General features: G+C 48.4%; 2 long non-coding RNA genes across 2 annotated transcripts in view; one reads left to right on the plus strand and one right to left on the minus strand.

Annotated features, from left to right (window-relative positions):
• Positions 1-5882: 5882 nt before the first annotated feature.
• On the minus strand, positions 5883-13524 carry LOC144584585 (uncharacterized). The gene is made up of 2 exons (XR_013538934.1): positions 13438-13524; positions 5883-6877 (listed from the first exon to the last, which is right to left on the minus strand). It is a non-coding gene; the product is annotated as an uncharacterized LOC144584585 (long non-coding RNA).
• The window catches only part of LOC140702414 (uncharacterized), a 42228-nt gene continuing 34276 nt past the window's right edge, over positions 10496-18447 (plus strand). Inside the window, exon 1 of the long non-coding RNA XR_012081565.2 lies at positions 10496-10955. This is a non-coding gene — a long non-coding RNA (uncharacterized LOC140702414). The remainder of the gene's footprint in view (positions 10956-18447) is intronic.

The following is an 18447-nucleotide window of genomic DNA, read 5'->3' on the forward strand; positions in this document are numbered from 1 at the left end:
GCACTTAGGCAGAGGTGGACAGGACAGTATCGTTCACTCTGTATATGCCCTACCTTAAAAATTGCTCATCCAGCAGTGTTTTGGACTATGGTGGCCTTTTCTGGCACGGCTCTGAATGTGTACAATCTCTCCTTCCAGGAAAATGGTCTCCCCTTTAGGAGAACAGTAAGGATTTCTTTTTAAACCAGTAATCTACATTTCCATGATTTTATAGTCCTGTGTTTTAAATGACCCAAGTGCCACCTCTCCTAATCAGCTGCTACAGTTTTTTAAAAATATTTTTGCATGGCATGGTCCCATTTCTGACGACTTTATTTTTTTGCCTTTTAGTTCATCGCTGAATTTTATCCTGGTTTCTCCTGGTCAGCTGGTACTCCAGCAGGCATCGGTGTCTGCTGCCCTTTCCCATTATAAACCACCATGGAAGGGGCCGGGTGTCTTGAGATCCCCTTTGTGAGTTGTGTTGTCCTGTGCCCACGGGCATTCATGGGTGAGCGTGTTCGCCCACCCAATAAATCCTGCAAAACCTAAAGGAGGATCTAAATCTCCCATGGATTTCAGGGAGTTGCCTTCTGAGCGAGACCTTTCTAAAGGGCCATGAAGGTGACAAAGGTCGCTGTGTGCCTGGCATAACACCACACCACACCACACAACACACAGACACACCTGTCGCCAGCCTCCGCCAAACAGTTCTCTCTTTCTCTGTCTCCTGTTTTTTTTATGGCTTGCCCCCCCCTTTGAATTCCCACTGAGCGTTTTTCTAATGTCCCAGAATTACTTAGCTCTTTCCCACTATTTATAGCAAAAAAAAAAAATCGCTCTCCTTCTTTTCCTTCCAAAACCGCTTCAGACATGCCCCAGACTGGCCTCCCTCCCCTTGACACTCCTTATTTCTTCTTCTCCTTCTGGGGTGTGTGTGTGTGTGTGTGTTTTAAGGGGAAGGGGGGGAGAAATCAAGTTGGTACCCAGCCTCTTCTCCCTTGCCTCCCTCTCTCTCTCTCCCCCCCCCATCCCTCATGGCTGGAGTTTTTCTCTGTTCAAAGAGAGAGAGAGAGAGAGAGAGACCCGTGGAACTTTATTTAAGAGAAGGGAAAGCCCATAGAAGGCCGGCACAATAGGGGTTTTATTCAAATTTGTTTAGACTCGGAGGGATTTGCATGAAAAATGTGTGAGAAAAGCCGGCGCCCATGACCTCATCTCCAGCTGCCATTAACGTTCAATTATACCCTGAATAGCAGCCGCGCAAGGACAGACACGGACGTGCAGAGAATCCAGGCTGGCCCAAGGAAGTGTGAGAACCTGCTCCCTCTCTCACACACCCCGGGCTCTGCCTTCCTCCCCCCCCTTCTGCCCCCTTCCCCTGGTGGAATGTGGGAAGGGGGCTGGAGCCCAGGCCGAGCCAGAACTAGCGACAACCGCCCTTGGGGAGCCTCACCCCAACCCAGTTGTAGGGGGGCACAGCCCCACCGCCTCGCATGGGACCCTGGTTGCCCCAAATTATGGATTTTTCTCTTTCCCAGCCACCCCCACCCCCAATAAGGTTCTGGGCCTCCATCACCAGCACCCTCAAGGAATGGAAAGTTCCATCTGGAATGCGGGACCATCCTAAGGATGTCCTGGGGCCCTCCTAACCCTAACCCTTCCCAGTGTCTCCCTCTCCCCTAGGCTTCTCTGGGATATTTGCTTCCCTGGTGGAGTCTTAGGATGCCCCCTCAAAAAGGTTTAGGGTTGGCCGTATCCTGCTCCTAGAAAGGACATCTCCCTAAACGCTGCTTAGGATTGGGCTGCGTGTGAAACACCTAGGGAATTGGGGGGGGGTAGAAGTTTAGGTGTTTGACAGCTGCTCGCTCTCCTTCTGCCCCCCTCCCCACATTTATAGGAAACCCTATCTATCTATCTATCTATCTATCTATCTATCTATCTATCTATCTATCTATCTATCTATCTATCTATCTATCTATCTATCTATCTATCTATCTATCTATCTATCTATCTATCTATCTATCTATCTATCTATCTATCTATCCACCATCCCCAAAAGTCAAAATGTAGAGAAACAACACCCCTTTGCTTTTGCAAAGGAAAATTTACATCTGACAGAGATGGAGTGACCATACAGAGAGTATGAGATGAACTAATTGCGTGTATCTTTCTAAATACCCACCCCCCGAAGGGGCGGGGGGGGGGAGAGGAATACCCTTCCACATACGTATATTTTCCTTTGCCAATTATTCAGCTTTTCCTTCGCCCCCTGCAATAAACATGGCTTTGTTTGGGCGTTGGTTTTCGTTAGTTTATATGTTTGTTTGTTTGTTTGTTTGGAGGAGGGGAGGGGTAAACTATAGGGCTGGTGGGGGGGATCCGTCGTTGCAAAGAGAGGTTGAACTACACCACTATTTTTAGCCGGGGGGGGGGGGTTGATAATGATGACAGTCTCCTCCATTATATTAAAGAGGAAAGAGATGCTGCCGCGCGCCCCCCCTTTGCCAAAAGGCGATTTGAATGAGTCCTTGGGCTTCATGGAGGAGGGGGACAGACACCTAGTCCCACCCCCCACCCCCTAACCTCCTGGAGCTCAAGCGGGTCTGATTTGGCATTCCGTGCAGGGACTTGGAGCCTGGAGGCGGGGGTGGGGTGGTTGGGGTGGGGTGGTTTCTTTTTCTTCCGTGGCCCAGACAACGACCCCCACCCCCGCCCCCTCCCCACTCCGGAGCCACGTCTCTCAAGCGGTCTGAGCAGTTCTGCGACTCTGAACTCGTCAGGTTCAAGTGCAGACGGAGGACTAGCGGCCGGGTCTCTGCAAGCCGGGAGGGGGGGGGGGGCTTTTGTCCTTCCTGGGACAAATCCCTCTTTATTTCCCCCCTTTCACTCTCCCCAAGCCCCTCGCCGCCTTCTCTTTCCCCCCTCCTCCCAATTCCGTCTCCGCGTCTCCTCTCCTCCGCCTTTGCTCGTCCGTTGCGCCACCGCTGCGCTCCCGGCTTCCTCGGCTTGGCACCGCTTCGCTCCCCCGGACGGCGCAAAACTTCGCCGGTTCCTTGTTGGTCCTGCAAGCACTCCGATCACCCCCTTGCGCTCGTTCTCGGCCCACATATAGGTCTTTCTTTCTTTCTTTCTTTCTTTCTTTCTTTCTTTCTTTCTTTCTTTCTTTCTTTCTTTCTTTCTTTCTTTCTTTCTTTCTTTCTTTCTTTCTTTCTCCCTCCCTATATTGCCAGCTCCAGTCCCCACTCTTAGGCTGGGCAAGCAGGTTGGAGAGATTTAGCGCCCGGTTTTCTTGAGTGATTTGCCTCTTCTTGATATTTTTTGTCTTTCCCTCTCCCCAAACCAAGAAAAAACAACACACACTCCACCTTTCTGACCCCAAGGGCTAATTTAAGCAAATCCCAGCTCATAAAGCAGGAAAGAGGGGGGGGGGGGACTCTCTCTGCTTTCTTTCCTAAGCGGGCCAAGAGACTGCGCTCAGGTAAGGAGAGAAGAATCATCCTCCTCCACTTTAGAGTCATTTCTTGATGAGGATACTGATGCTACTCTTAGAACTGCAGAGGGGGGACCCTCGGGTCCGTGGATTGATGCTCAATTTCTCTTTGCTTGTTGCTGGCTCTTGGCTTGCCCCCCCCAACCGCTCTCCTGAGGATAAGGGGGCAGAAGGGGTGGGGGATGCTGATCCTACCTCTTTCCAGCCCCCACACACCACCCTAACATGGGCTTGGAGCCATCTGGGAGACGTCCAAAGTCACTGTGGACAGATTTTAGGGTTTGTGAGCTGCTGAAGGAGATCAACTTCCTTTAAAAAGCTGGACTGGACCAGCTCAGGTGGACCTGCTGAAGGGGTTGCTTTTGGTCTCCAGAGGGGGATGCAGGAGACACCCAACCGACCCCCACAAGGCACCCCCTCCACTTGTCAGAAGCAGCTCCTCCTGAGCTGGAGGAGTGACCTTGACCAAGGATACGTGTCATGACCCCACCACTTTTCGAAAATTCTCCAAGGGGTTGAAGGCATGTGGGGTGGGGGAAAGAGAGAAGCCATTGTTGATCCCAGGGTGGGCTGGAAGATCAAAGGGAGGTCATCACCATCAGATGGGGGGGCACACAGAGAAGGGATGCTGCACTTGTGGCTTTTTTGGGAGAAGGCAAAAATGGGACGGGAGGAGTGACATGCCAGCAGATCAGCTGCATCTCTCTATAACGAGGTGTATATTCCTTCCTTCCTTGCTTCCATCATCAGCTGTTTCCTTCCTTCCTTCCTTCCTTCCTTCCTTCCTTCCTTCCTTCCTTCCTTCCTTCCTTCCTTCCTTCCTTCCTTCCTTCCTTCCTTCCTTCTTCAAACTCTTCCTGGATTAATATATACCTTTGTGGAAATTTGGACAACATTCCTTTTCCTGCACACACTCCATCCCTGCCCCCAAATCTAAAAACATTAAGGGGTGATGCCATGAGTAGCAAAGAATCCTCCCTCTGATAGCAGATAATGCTGCCTGGATTCTTTAAAAACAACAACAACAACAACAACAACACACAGACACAGACACAGACACACACACACACACACACACACACACACAAATGCATGAAACAGGGAGAAAGAGATCCTGTTAAGCTGGAAGAAATTGTGGCCTCTCTGAAAGATGATTAAATAGACCAACCAACCAACTGACCGAAAGACAGGCTGGTTTTGCTCTTTTCCTTTCTAATTTCCCCTTTTCTTTTTAACCAGAAGAATAGATTCTACCTCCCTTCCTTTACCCCCAAGACACTATCCCTTGGTTTTGAGCATATTTAATACTCCTGTTGTGTCATGTCAAGTGAAGATCACTTATGGGGCTTTCAAGGTGAGTGAAGTATTTGAAGAGTGGTTTTATTAGTTCCATGCCCCCAGGAAGTGGGGCTTCAAACCCAGACTTCCTGATCCTAGTCTGTGGCTCTACCCACCTCACCACACTGGGTAGCCTATTTAATACCAATAGTTGCCCCTTTGTTTCAAGGGGACTGCCTCTTTCAACCCTGTGTTTCCTTCACCTGCTGCTCCCCAGATGTTTGGAGCTGTGTTCCCCAGAATGCCTGAATGTTGGCCGAGCTGACTTTGTCAGATGGGAGGTGAATTCCAAAACATCTGGTGAGCATGAGCAAGTTGACAGAAGCCAATGCAATGCCTTGTTTGCAATTTAGGCGTGTATCTAGGTTTAATGGATTTCTAGAGTTAACGTTTCTCATGCAACCACTGCTTGTTAGTTTTGTTTCCTTTCTAAACAGCCCTCCTGCGAAGTAGACCTTGTCAACCTTTACGGTCTGGGCCGAGGTGCCCAAGACCTTCTTGCGCATTCCAGATGGCTTTGCATGGGAAGTTTAGCAAGTTCTTAGCCAAACAAAATGGGCCAGGCCATGGCAGAGTTGGGACACCATTGTGGTTTAGATGGCTGGATTCGGTTTTGGGAAGTCCAAGTTCTGACGGAGTCATAAAACTCAACAAATGGTTTGGACCCACCTTGTCCTTCCTCCCAAAGTTGTAAGGAAGTTAAAGGGAGGAAAGAGGAAGCCAAGCATGGTGTCTTGAACTCATAGGAGGAAAACTATGATACACAGTGGTGTATCTCAGGTGTCACTAGACTCCTGCTTAATTTTGGTCCAAAAGTGTTGTCTGTCATGTTGGCCCCAGTGTTTGCTACATACTTTAAGTCCTGCTGGAGAACCTACACCCACCATTCAAGGTGATGATCTCCAGAGTTTTTTGGATGTCAATGACCATCACTCCTAATCAGCACAAGCACTCTGGGAGTTGCAGTCCATCATATCTATAGAGTGCCAGTTTGGGAAATCTAGAGCATCCCTATCCACTTGTCAGGCCTATTGGTCTTTGCTGTTGATCCTAAGAATACATCCAACAGATCTTTGTGAGTGCCTCAGCTGTTTCTCTGTTGTTTGTTTGTTTTTATTTGGTGCTCAAACGGGGATAAAGTACATAGAATAAAACAAATTATAGAAGGGGAAAATGTACATGAAAACAAGCCAAGTAATTTTTTTCATACAATGAATGAAACCCAGCGGGTTAAAATTAATGACAAAGGTCTGGTTTGAATTAAGATCTCTTTTGTTCAAATGGAAAAGGTCATCAGAGGCAGAGCTGCCTGGAGCTTCCATGGCAGAGCGTTCCATACATTGGGAGCAGAGGGACTGGGAAATCCCTCTCTTCTGATAGACTCCAGAAGCTGGTAGAGCAGAAGACAAGGCAGGACTCTTCAAAATCAGTCCGGCAGGCAGTTTCAGGATGGGGGATTCTTTCGGATAACCTCATTCTGAATGGTTTGTCTAGTGCCCAGAAGTGTATTAGAAACCAGAAGGGCTGTCGTAAAGTGGCTACAATTCCCATCCTAACAGCACAGACTCATAGAATCATAGAATAATGGAGTTGGAAGGGGCCCAGGAGGCCTTTGAGTCCATTCCCTTGCTCAATGCAGGAATCCAAGTCAAAGCAGATCTGACAGATGGCTGTCTAATTTTCTCTTGAATGCCTCCAGCATTGGAGTGTTCGCCGCTTCCCAAGATAATTGGTTCCATTGTCATACTGCTCTAACAGTAGTTCCCTGATATTCAGCCTAAATCTGGCTTCCTGTAGCTTGAGCCCATTATGAATGTGTCCTATACCATGGGGTGACCAAAAACAGATCCTGCCCCTCTTCTGTAGGACTACCTTTCAAGGCTTTGAAGAGTGCTATCCTATCTCCCCTCAATCTTCTTTTCTCAATGCTAAAGATGCCCAGTTCTTTCTGTCTTTCCTCCTCCTAGGGCCCGGTTTCCAATCCTCTGATCATCCTCCTTGCCGTCTTCTGAACTTGCTCCAGTTTGTTGGCATCCTTCTTAAAGCATGAGGGATACAGGGCTGAAACTGAATAATAAAGATATTATCCTGATGCAGAATTTGCATCTGGAACTCTATTTACATGATTGCCCACAAGAGGTGCAATGTGTAGGAATATGTCAGTGTGAGTCTCTCAAGAAGCATGGGAAGTGTTTTAAGAAAAAGGAAAAAAAGGAATACATTGAATGCAAAGCTATCAGGAGGAAGTATTGTCTAGCGACTCCTGTTTCAGAAGAGCTGTGAATCTACTCAAAGTTTTAGTCTACAGTTTACAGGAGCTATCTAAGGTGCTGGACTGTACTCCCTGGAATGGATTCAGCACCTTGGCTAGCTCCGATAAAGGTGAACAGTAAAGCCTGGAGTGGATTCACCGCACTCCTGGAATTGGAGTCATCAGCTCTGTGGCCTTTGGATTTCCATTAATGCGTGATGAGGGTAGATTGCTGTCTTAGCTGCTAAAATAATTTAGCAGGGGGCCTCCAGATTGTGTCTGAATGGTACATCCTAGCATTGTTTCACCAGTTACTCTCCCAGCTAACAGTGCGGAGGGTTACAGTCAGAAAACACCTGAAAGACCTCAAATTGCCCATCCGTCCTTCTAATACAGTAATATTCAGGGCCTGAAATCCAGGATTCCAGGAAAGCAGTAACAGTTGTAACTAAGTGGGGCCCTTAGTCCAAAGGGGTATGCTACGCTTTAAGCAGTGGTTAAGGAGACTTTAGGTTAATATAGGATAATGTCAGCCACAGCAATTTGCTGGGAGGCTTGGGAAGGGCAGAAGGCCAGGCAGAGTAGCACAGTTGGAGCTTCTCAAAGAAGGCCCTGTGCCTGCAGCTGAATGTGGTGAAATCCATTTAGCTCTCTGTTGAAACAGCAAGCCTCGAAGCGATTTGGAAATAAACATTTTGGACTCAGACTGGCTAAATTGGCCGCTGAGTTGAGCTGTAGGACTTTAGACAGGAAGGGAAGAGTTACATTGTGTGGACACTATGCTAGACAAGCATAAGTGCATCTTCCTTGCATGTAGCAAGCCAGCCTGTCAAGAAAGAAAGGCTGAATATCCTCCTTGGCCTGATGTGCTAGCTTACTAAGTGCAGAGTGTTGACTGTTAGAGATAGAGAGAGCATTTGAGCACACGAAGGAACTTCTGTCTGAAATCTGAAATGGCATCGTCCAGAAATTAATTTTTTCACTCCGCCTAATGTGTACATTTGGAATCAATTTCATTGAAATAGAATTAAGACATCGTGCTAACATCTTGAAGAACACTATCATCATTCCATTTTTTTAAAAGCAAAGCATGAAATGTTCATCCTTCTCTCCACATTCCCCTTCCCAGACGGTATTCATTGTTCCTTCTGCACCACCTTTCCCAAAAAGGGGAAGATTTCCTTTTGCAGAGAAACATGTAATATTCTTTCTATTTCACTTGTTTTTTCCCTTCTACTTATCTGCACATGTCAGAAAGATTTGAGACTAACCCATGATTACACACACACACACACACACACACATTTGAAACATGATCTGTTATAAACACCAATCACATACACATGTATAAATGTACTCATCTATTATGTTGTACATGAGAAAGAATTTCCAAACCACTTTTCAATAGCAGAAGTGAGATTGTGTATACAGGGTTTCCGTGGGTGGCTTTTGAACAGCACCGTAATCATGCATCAACAAGATCTGAATGTATGGCATTGCATGGAATATGAAATACATATTTAGCCACATATTATATATTGCATATTACAACAATTTTAAGAGAAAATATATCTCTTGTGCATTCTCCTTCCATGCATGCTTCTGAGGTTTCCCTTCCCACTGTCAATGCCTAAGACCCAGGGGGCTCAGAAGGACCCAGTCCAGGGAAAGCCCATTGCTTTGAAGTCAACGTGCATGAAGGTGAACATTTCCCATTGAAATCAATGGGTCTGGGGCTATTTGGTCCAGTGCACATCCTTTACACAGCAGCAGGTTCACACAACTGGTGAGATTTACTCATAGCAGCGAGTGTGCCAGACAGCAACGATTAGACACTGCAAATTGTTGAGAATTTTGATTATACCATGTATCCTCATAACATCCGCAGAGTAAGGAGATATTGGTTAGCAGAGATACTTATGACACTGTGACACTGAGAGAGTAAAACCAACAACTTTGTCTATTTACGTATATCCATAGAGAACAGACATTCCTCTGGCAACACAACATGACGTGAAGCAACACACAGCATAGGAAAAAGTGATCTGATTTACAGCAGATAAAGACATTCATTTTACACACAACTTATGTACAGTTCTGGGACCAATCAGAAAATACATCATTTTCTGTTACACAAAGTTTCATCAAGTACACAGCTGTACAACATTAAGTCTCAATCCTCAATACAGTCAGTACAGTGACTCAGGTAAAATGAACCATTTTACATTTAACTATACAACATTAATATTTAATCCATTTTCATATCAAAATCTCAACACAAACTCCTTAAAGAGATAGTTCTTACTGCGTACTTGTTTTTAATTATTCAGCTGTATTTTAATTAGCATATAGTTTAATTGTTTTTTTTTTAACGTTTGGCTTATTCTGTATTTAATTCTATTCTTTTCAACCTTGCAAAGCACTTTGAGTCCCCCTTTTGAGGATGAAGGTGGCCTATAAATAAAACAGACAAATAAATAGTGGGCGAAGACCAAAGATCTGTTCCATTGAGGAAAAAAAAAACTCCTGAATCAAAAAATAAAATAAAAAATAAAAGTCTATATGACAGGAGCACCTTTCGTGGGTGGGTGGCGGAGCGGGGGAGGCAGATTTAGTACCAGGAGAGAGATGTGTGAATGAGAGAGGGGATAAAATATATAAAAACAGAATATTCGTCCTTGGAATTGTGGGGGGTTTCCTACCGAGGTGGCTTCATTCACTCAGAGTTCCAGAACGAGATTTCCCTTATCTTGTGTGGTGGATCTGTCGTTAACGTGGTTTTGTCTCAAGTTTTAAACAAGATTCTTTTTTTTAAGGAAACTGCCGGAGAAAGGCTTGTGGTTCTTCTTAATCTACCCTCTTCTCTCGCAGCCACCCCCCCCACACACACTTATTTTGTGTGAAAGCGACACCAAGTGCTCTGTGCCAGCAGACAAGTGTCTGGGGCTGAGGACTCCCCTTTCTGGGAACCCTGGACAGCTCCGGAGTGGCTCCGGATCTTTTCTCAGGCCCAGAGAGAGCACCCAGCTTGGGGAGCAAAGAGAGGACCAAGTAAAGCACCAGAAATAAATAAATAAAAAAATAAAATAAAAATGAATGTCACATGTGATGAGGCTTGAAGACAAAACCAATCAGAAGGGAAAGGTCAGTAAATCCATGCAAAAAAACAGGATTCAGCTCAGGCTGAAAAGGGTGGCCTCAAAAGGCGTGTTAAAGTGAATAGGACACAGATTCTCGGCCAAGGATCAATCTGCCGGAACCGCGGCTCTCCAACCGCTTTATTTATTTATTTAAAGTATTCCTACATCCCGCTTTCTTCTCTGAAGGATCCCGAAGGCCGTTTCTCCAAAGCAGGGTGTCTTTAGCGGGTCCTGGACGGGGGGGGGGAACCTGCCCAACGCTAAGGGAGAACTGCCGTCGGTATTCTCGGCGTTACAGAAACGATGCGGAGCAAAGGATAAGGATGGCGTTCTGGGGTGAGAGCGGATTCCCCGTGCGCGCCCGTGCGCTCCAGCAGCATCTTTTCCCCGGGGACACACCTGGGGGACCGACAGCACCTTTCCCCCTGCAGTGGCGACCCTGTGCTTGTCTTCTCAGACGTAAAGCCCGTGGCAGCCACCTCGCCGCTCATCAGAGCCCGATCCTTAGCTTGCAACCCCACTTAATGCGGGAGTAAGTCCCGCAGAGTGAGTCCCGCGGAGTAAGTCCCGCGCTTCCTTTCTCGGCTGGGTAGATGTACACCGCACTGAATTACCAACTCACACACTTTCTTTCGCGGGCGAAACGAAACCTGTGGGTAGAACATGAGACGCGCAATCTGCCTGGATAGATCGATGGGGGAATTCTGAGGTGGTGGGTCTTTTAAAGAGACCAGGAAACTGAACAGACTAAAAGGTACTCAGTTTTTGGATAATTTTAGAGTGTTTGAGGCGGACGCTTTAGGGTAAATCTCCATCGAAACCAAATTTCAGAAACAACAGCCTCGGACAGAGTTTTTAAAAAATCTTAAACAAAGCTGAATTTTAGTGGATCGCCCATCGCAGTCCCAGAATGGATGACAAGTGTAATCATGTCGTGTTAAGGAGTCCATCCCTCTCCTTTTCGGTTTTCTTTTCCTGATGTAATAACGTATAATAATTCTTATTTTAGGGTGGGGGAAAGTCCTTATATATTTATGTTCTATCTTTAAACAATACTACCCCACCCCTGGGAGGAAAAATGGGATATTACCCTAACTGGGAAGGGTGGCTGTCTTTTCTTGGCAGGGTGGCTGGTTTCCGAGAGAAGATCAAGCAATTAAATGGAGGATAGATCTGTGAGATTTTGTGTATAGGATAGGGCGCATGGAGTTAAAAAGGGTGCCTGAAGCGATCCCCTTCAGGATTTCTGAACTTCCCACGCTTCTGGAGAGTCACCGGGGAGAGACAGAAAGCTGCCCCCCACCCACCCACCCACACACGAGGGGATTTGGGGTCTTTAAAAGCAGGGCTGGGGAGAATTTAGGTTGGTGGGCTGGGGTGCGTTTTTCTGCCAGAGCCCCTGAGATGGACCAGCTACTGGCAAATGAAAAACACACGTGTTACTGCAGAATCCGGTCCCTCCTGGGTTTCCCCCCCCCAAAAAAAACCCCCTGCTAAAATAAGTCAGCCTTCCTTCTGAGCAAAACTGCAGGCCCCTTCCTCTCCACGTGGATAGCTGACATTTCGTGGCGGGTGCGTGGTGTTATCCCGTTGTTACTGCTCTGGGGAAAGAGGAAGGAAATCCTAGTCGATTCCTTTCTAGTTCACCCAGAGATCAACCCCGTAGATCCTGAGTTTTCTTCTCTACCGAGAGCGCTTTCTCTCTCTCCCCTTTCTATCTCCTAGAGGTCTCTTGATCTGGGGGCAAGAAGCCGCCTCGCGCTCAGGACGCGGCGGTGCCTTCCAACTGTGCTGGCTAGGGGGTGATGGAGTATGTAGTCCAAGAGACCCGAGGGCCTCAGGAGGGGGCAGACCCATGCATGTTCTGAGAATAGCACGGGTGGGCGGCTGGGTGCCCCTGCGCGCTCGGAGAGAGAGAGAGAGACGCGCCAAGAGTGTCCTTTTGTACTCGCAGGCTTTTCTTCTAAATCGCCTTAACTCAGCCTCGAGGCGGCTAACGGGAAAATAATAATAATAATAATAAACTCTCTATAGGTCCCTCCGCTTCTGTTGCCTGCTTGCCGCCTTCTCTTTCCCTCCGCTTTTCTAGGCCATTAGAAAATGGGAATTTCTTTGATTCCCGGAAGAGACCTCGCCGTCTATGGTCAACGACAACATCTCTGTATGCAAACAAGACGAGACAAAACCCCGGTTTGTTGGCTTTTGTTCCTGGTGCCTCCCGCCCCCGGGGAGCTCAAGGCCGCCGGAGCGACTGTCTCTGCGGTCCTCAAGTCAACCCCGCAAGGTGGGCCAGGGCTGAAAGGCGGGGGGGCCGGCCTGCCCGAGGTCAACCCGGTGAGCGGCAGGGCCGAGCGAGGCGGAGGCTCGTGAGCCGGTCCCCGTGAACTCAGTGGGGGAGAGACCTGGGTTCAAATCCCCGCTGGACTGTGGAACTCCCTGCAGGAACCTTCAGCCGACTGGGTGAGTCCGTTCCATGTACTCTGCCTCCCCCCATCGGAACCCAGGTTCCCGCGACCTTGCCCGGCCCTCGGAACCACTGCACCACACTGCCTCGTGTGTGTGTGTGTGTGTGTGTGTGTGTGTGTAAGAGATCGAGAAACCGTTTATTATTTTTCATATATACAGCAAGCAGCTGGCCACGTTATTCCCTTCTCTTTCTCCACGGCCTGAACCTACACCTGGGCGGTTACACCCGGGTCTTGCCGTCAAAGCTAACGAGGCAGCCTTGAGCGACGCTCTTCCCCCCACCCATAACTCTGGGTCCTGGAGGGAAGGAAGGGACTTTGGGGGCGAGTGAGGACTGCTTCAGACACCTTTCCTGGCATGACCTCACCTCCGTCCCCCCCCTCGACTCCTCGTGGTGGATGACCTGCCCTCCAGGGGGGAGGCATGGGGCGGGCCGTCGACCTGGAAGGTGTGTGTGTGTGTGTGTGTGTGTGGGTGGGTGGGTGGGTGGGGGGTGTCTTTGACTAAAGATCCTCTCCCATTCCCCCTCCGCGCCCCATGGCAGGCAGCCATTTTGTAGCGGGTGCCCATCCTAGCCTCTCCCAAGCCCCGCGGAAAAGAGGATCCCGTGGACCGGTGAGACGGTGCGGAGGACCGGCGGTGCCCGACTTCGGCGCCCCAAGAAGGAGCCCGAGGGAGGGAGGGAGGGGGGAGGGGAAGGGAGCAAAATCGCACGCCTCCCCCCCCTCCACTCCACTTTCCTCTGGGCCACGTTTGGGAAAATGCATTACCTTCGCCCCACAGCTCCGCGCGGTCCTCTTTGACAGAGATAAACATGCAAACGAGGCGATTTGCATGCTATTAACAGGAGGCAGATGGGAGGGGGGGAGGAAAGGCGGCGGCCGCGGCGGGGAGGGGGGCGCGTTGAGCCGAGCGGTGGGGTGTGGGAAAAAAAAGGGGGGGAAGAAGGGAAGGGACAAAAAGAGGAAGGAAGAAAAGGGGAAAGAGAACGAGGGGGGGGGCGACCCAAACACCGGCCGTGAGAGGCAAGAGCTGTGGGCCGCGCATCGCCCTCCCCCCCGTGTGAACCTGCCGGCCCCGTGTCGTCTGCACGGCGCATTCTCCCTATTCGGAATGCATTGAGAGCGCGGGGGGGGGGAGGGGGAGGGGAGAGGGAGACGTGCCTGGCATAATAGACAGGAGATGGCACCCCCACACTCACACACGCACATACACACCCCTAATTAGAGGTGGAGTTCGTTGGAGGCACGCAGACAAGGGAAATTGTGTGTGTGTGTGTGTGTGTGTGTGCGTGTGTGCGTGCGCGCGCCAGGCCAAGAAGACGGCCTGGCTTTACCCTCCCGCCTTCCCTCCCTTGAAAAACCCCCTGCCCACCCAAAAAAGGGAACCAACTCCATCGTTTTTGGCCCTGAACCACATCCTTGGTAATAAACTCTCTCTCTCTCTCTCTCTCTCTCTCTCTCTCTCTCTCTCTCTCTCTCTCTCTCTCTCTCTCTGTTATTTGTAAATATAGCCCTGGGAGATCTTTCAGGGGAGCAATTGGGCAGCCCCCCCACCTCACCAACCGGGAGCAAGATTCCCTCCCCTTTGGTCCAGAAGCGCTGGTCAATATCACCTGGGTTGAAGAGCCCTGGTCAATTTCTCCTGGTCAGTTTCCGAGCTCTGGCAAGGTGGCATTTCAGACACCAGGGGACCTCGAGGGTAGTTCCCGGTGGCGCTTTGTAACCCCTGGAGGGGGGAAAGCCAAGCCCAGGAACAACAGCCCTGCGCAGTAGGCTTTCCGGAGCTGAGTGGGGCATGATTGGCACGACTTGAATCCAGAGGGCTGGAGGTGAATCAGAGACCCGGGGTCCAGCCCTCGCCTTCGAAGCCGGTGCGGAAAGGTAGCCTACAACCTGAATCAACGAAGTCCCATTTTTTTTGGGGGGGGGGAGGGCATTGATAGCATTTCTCCAGCAACTTTCTTAGCTCCTCACTATTTCCTCTCCTGCCTATGGATGATGGGAGGTGTCGTCCAGATCCCTTTGGAAAAGGGCAGTCGCCCATCTCTGCTCTGGGTGGTAAATATCTGTGGAGAACAGAGAAAAAGCCTCGAGAGATTTTATCTATCCTACAGTACAGTTAACAAGAGACGCCTGGCAGGCTTAAACCCTTCCTGTTCTTTACAGCTTCCTCTGGTTTGGGGGACAAGATTTCTGGGCTGCCTTTCAGGGCAAAAGCCTTTATTTTTATTTTTTCCTTTCGTTATTCAAACAACGAGAGCCAAAATTTAAAAAATAAATAAATAGAGAGACCCCCCCCCGAAATAAACCGTCTAGCTAAAGAAGAAAAGGAATCAAATTTAACTCATCGTGACAACAAGAAAATGCAAATAGAAGAAAAGTCGTGGAAGTGTTTGTGAAGCAAGAATCCGACTTCCTCTACTTCAGATCAGCCCCAAATTGTATTTGAAAAATCTGGGAACCACCACTTGATGGGGGCTGCAGGAAAAGCCACATGCGGACTGCGTTTTATTTAATTCAAAGTGCTGGTCATTATTTATAAAGCCCTATACAGCTTGGGGCCCTGTCTACCTGAAGGACGGTACCTCCCCATATGAACCTCTCTCTCTTTTTTGGCATTTAAGATCGTCAGAGCTGGCCCTCCTCTCCTCTTGGCCCCATGGCCAGGCTGGCCCCCTCCCTTTCATCCTTCCACCGATATCTGAAGACCCGCCTTTCCAAGCAGGCTGTTCACCATCAGGAGCCCCTGAAAGCCATTTTCAAGCTAAGATCTCTCTCCATGTTTACCTGCTTTGCATTAGGCAGGTAAACACGAAAAGCGATCGAAACTTAAAAACGCAATTGTATTTCAATCAGTTCTATAGTTTAATTGGTCTTGCATGTACCATTTATTAGGTCTTCAATCCTATTCTTCTGAGTACCGTGAGCCGCCTTGGGGCCCCTCGTTCGGAAGAAAGGCGGCCTGCAAAAATAAAACAAATAATAATAAATACAACCCCGAAACCAGGAGGAAGTCCTCCGACTTTGGGATGGGGGGGGGACACAGTGTGTCATAGTTTCGAGGTTCTTCCAGGGATAGGTCAACCTGCTTGCTAAGAAGCACAGCTTCCAGCTTTCTGAAAATCGGTCGATAAACCAGCCAGCCGGTGCTGAAGGAAGGGTCGGTTCCGCTTCTTTTACCCTTGCTGACCCCCCCACACACCTTCTTAAGGTTTGCCCCTCTTCTTTCCCTTTGGAAAATCCAGGACAGGAATCACGCCTGCGCCTTGCGGTGCCCTTCACCTGAGCCCAGGTAGTTCCGCATCCATCTCCATTTCAAACCCTGTCTTAACCGGGGTAACCAAAATTCTCACGGTCCCTTTAAGACAGGTGGATTTACAGGTTTCGGGGGAATCGCGATCCTTTGCTTCCCAGGTAGGCGGCTGTTAAGGTGGCACCCAAAACCCGTTAGCTTTTAAGGTGGCCCAAGCCCCCCCCTCTTTTCCCCAATCCTGCAAGGGAGGGAAAGAGAGGGGAGGCGAGGATGATTCCGTTCAGATCCTGTAAAGCGGCGCGGGGCGATTTTGTGGGCTAGCCTGGCACCTAGGCTGCATAAATTGAATTGAAATTTTAGTCACCCTATCTCAGAGCGTCATTTCCTCTCCTCCTTCCGCCCACTCCCCCGTTGCTCTGAAATCAACATTTCCTTTTAATTATCTTCTTTAAAATGGAGATAATGGGGGTTGGAGGAGAGCGAAGGCGCGAGGGGGGGGGAAGGGCTGGCTGGTTGGTTTTCAACACAGTCCCAATTTTTTTTAAGGTGTAAATCCTGGCCTTTTTAGCAACAAGATCTGGAGAGCCTTCATGGGGGTGTGTGTGTCATCTTTGCCACCTCTGTGCGTTTCTGTACTTCTTAATACATTACTATTTGCGTTTTCCATTTTTGTCCTTTCCATTTCTCCGAGTGACATTTTCTAAATTTTTGTATAGTAATATAATGTTTTCCCTTAATACCGCCTGTTAATTGATATAAGAAGCCTCCATAACTTTTAAACCTCGCCTTTTCATAGGGCTAACCCACCGTTCCTGACTCCTTGTTTCCAACGTTAAATGTGGTCTTTCCCTGTTGTAAGCCCCCTCGGGTCCTTTTCAAGGAAAAAAGCGGGGTAATAATATTTTAAATAATTAAGTACAGAAATAAATTCTGGTAATGATCACAAGAGGAGTGGACCACGCAGGAGCTGGGCCCCCTTCTCTCCAAAATTAGGGAATGAGGTTCCTCTCCCCCATTTCCCTAGCAAGTTCCACCAACCCACCGGCCCTAGTTACTCCCCAATGCCTGCAACAACAAATCCATTTATTCAATTGCTAAGTCATGGGATCTAGCTTAGCGACTGAATATTGACCAATGTGGCTAAGTTTCGCATAGGATCAGGCGCATTCCCAATGCTTCCCCCAATGATGGACAATGACGCGCTCTCCTCGCCCCATCTCCCCCCCGCAAAAAACCCACTTCCCTCCAGTTTCAACCCTCACTCCCCTGAACAAAATCCGGTGCGTGGCTCTTGCGCTCCCACCTTTCACGCCCGATCCTCAGTCTGCAGCCTTCTGGCGCATCTTCTCCACGGGCAGCTATTCGCCCTTCAAGGACCAAATGTACTCGCATATGCCCTAAGTATCTGTTAAGAATAAACACCCTCTCTTGAATAGGTGGGACGTGGCGAAGGGACGAGAATGGACCTTCTGATTTCCCAAATCTCTCTCTCTCTCCTCGGGGCCCAAAAATATCTTCACAACCCGACTTGGTTTCTGTGCGTTTGTTTCAGAGGAGTTGCGCTCTTTGTAGACACGAACCAAAGCCTCTTGTTGTAAAATTAACCCCCCCCACCACCACCCGGTTCCTGCGATTGACGCAGCTTTCTGCCTCGGAGTGCTGGACAGAATTCCATCCAAGTTCCTCATCGCTTTTATTGATTAGTTTGGACCACCCAATCAGACATGGTGATAAAGTTTCCTTTTCTGCTCAGAGGTCCTTTCTCTCTTCTTTAAAACAAGGGAGCGAACCATCCCAGGAAAGCGAGCTCTCCCGCAATCATGATCAGACTGAAAGTGTAATTATCATACAATCTGATCCGATCATCCTCTAATAGTAATAATTCTTAAGAGGCAGTAAAAAAAACTGTTTTGAATGGGGGAAATTTTTGCGTACCTTAACCTCTCCGTTCCAGACCTATTTTTTAGGACTTAAGCCGCACTGAAAACACAAAGGCTTACTTCCAAGTAAATGCTGTGAACGTATATCGATCAACTCAGTAGGTCCTGCTTTGGTTTGATCATGCCAACAGAAACGAGAATTATAAAGCACGTTGTGGAATCATGAAAATATAGCTGTTCTCTGCCCGCAGGTTTACAAAACACTAGGGAAGGATTCAAGGAGGGGGAATTTGCATCGTTAAACAAAGTTCTTAAGTATCTCTGTCATAATTAACACGCCGGTTCTTGCTGGTTTTGTAGCGGTGGTATACGTTGTATCGGAGCTCCACACTTGCAAACAGGCTTAATTTTTTTAAAAAAAAGTTTATTTAAAATTAAAAAGCTTAAGAACGTTGTTCCTTTTTTAAAAAAGAAACAAGCCTAATAAAGGTGTTGGAATTTGCCTGAACGTGGGCAGAAGAGCTTTCCTTGCATTTATATATATATATTAGATAGATTCAAATATATATACAGTCTCTATACTATATATGGACTCTGTTGATTCTTTATCTAAACTGATGAAACCAGTCCAGAAAGAAAGAAAGA

Source organism: Pogona vitticeps, chromosome 12 (genome assembly GCF_051106095.1).
Source record: "Pogona vitticeps strain Pit_001003342236 chromosome 12, PviZW2.1, whole genome shotgun sequence".
Classification (NCBI taxonomy): Eukaryota; Metazoa; Chordata; class Lepidosauria; order Squamata; family Agamidae; genus Pogona; species Pogona vitticeps.